This window comes from Cebus imitator, unplaced genomic scaffold (genome assembly GCF_001604975.1).
Source record: "Cebus imitator isolate Cc_AM_T3 unplaced genomic scaffold, Cebus_imitator-1.0 Scaffold547, whole genome shotgun sequence".
Classification (NCBI taxonomy): Eukaryota; Metazoa; Chordata; class Mammalia; order Primates; family Cebidae; genus Cebus; species Cebus imitator.
Window position 1 is genome coordinate 495,935 of NW_016107862.1, and position 1,560 is coordinate 497,494.

The window sequence follows — 1,560 nt, forward strand, 5'->3', positions numbered from 1 at the left end:
AAAAAAAAAAAAAAAAAAAAAAAAAAAAAAAAAAGTCATATGCATTTTGATACATCCAGTACACAAAATGAGACATATCTATGTAGTTATTTGAAAAAATGGAATTATATATATATGTATATATACATATATATATATACGTATACATATATGTGTGTGTGTGTATATATATATATATATATTTTTTTTTTAGACGGGGTTTCACCATGTTGGTCAGGCTGGTCTTGAACTCCTGACCTCAGGTGATCCACCCGCCTTGGCTTCCAAAGTGCTTGGATTACAGGCGTGAGCCACCACGCCTGGCCGGAATTATATTTTTAAAGTAATTTCATTTCAAATATGGGTGAGGAGCAAATTATATTACAGGTCAGTCTTTTGAGACATCTTCATAGATATAATTTGTAAAGCTGACATGTTTTGTTTCATGTGCTTCTTTTTCCTAAGTCAGAGAAAGAGAAGCTTTATTTAGATCAACAAACATCTAGGCAGGCAATATTCTAGATGCTGAAGACACAAAGATGAATGAGATACAGTTTAGTCCAATCCTGTGCAATGAGGTAGCCACTTTTATGTGGCTATAGATCACTTAAAAGTGTGCCTAGCATGATTCAGACATTGAATTTTAAATTTTATTTTATTTTGATGCATTTAAATTTAAATAGCCACATGTGACCTGGGTCTACTATATTAGACAACACAGGTCTAAGCCTAACCCAGTAGCTGACTTGTGGTTACCAAAGAAAAGATGCATAGGTAAAAAGGCTTTTTTTTTCCTGCTTTAAAATAAAAGTGGCTGATATGGTTTGGGGTGTCCCCACCCAATTCTCAACTTGAATCGTATCTCCCAGAATCCAGAATTCCCACATTATAGGAGGGACTCAGGGAAAGGTAAATGAATCATGGGGGCCAGTTTTCCCTGGTGCTATTCGCTTTCTCTTTCTCTCTCGCTCTTTTTTATTTTTATTTTTTATTTTGAGACAGAGTCTCACTGTTGCCTAGTCTGAAGTGCAATGGTGTGATCCTGGCTCACTGCAACCTTGTAACCTCTGCCTCCTGTATTTAGGCCATTCTCCTGCCTCAGTCTCCCAAGTAGCTGGGATTACAGGCTTGGGCCACCATGCCCAGCTAATTTTGTATTTTTAGCTGAGATAGGGTTTCACCATATTAGCCAGGATGGTTTTGAACTCCCGACTTCAGGTGATCTGCCTCCCTCGGCCTCCCAAAATGCTGGGACTACAGGCATGAGCCACTGCTCCTGGCCCTGTGCTATTCTCACGATAGTGACTAAGTGTCTCAAGATCTGATGGGTTTATAAGGGGTTTCCACTTTTGCTTCTTCCTCATTTTCCCTTGCCATCACCATGTAAGAAGTGCCTTTCACCTCCTACTGTGATTCTGAGGCCTCCCCAGCCATGTGGAACTGTAAGTCCAATTAAACCTCTTTTTCTTCCCAGTCTCGGGTATGTCTTTATTAGCAGCGTGAAAACGGACTAATACAGTGACCTATGGGCCGGGCGCGGTGGCTCAAGCCTGTAATCCCAGCACTTTGGGAGGCCGAGGC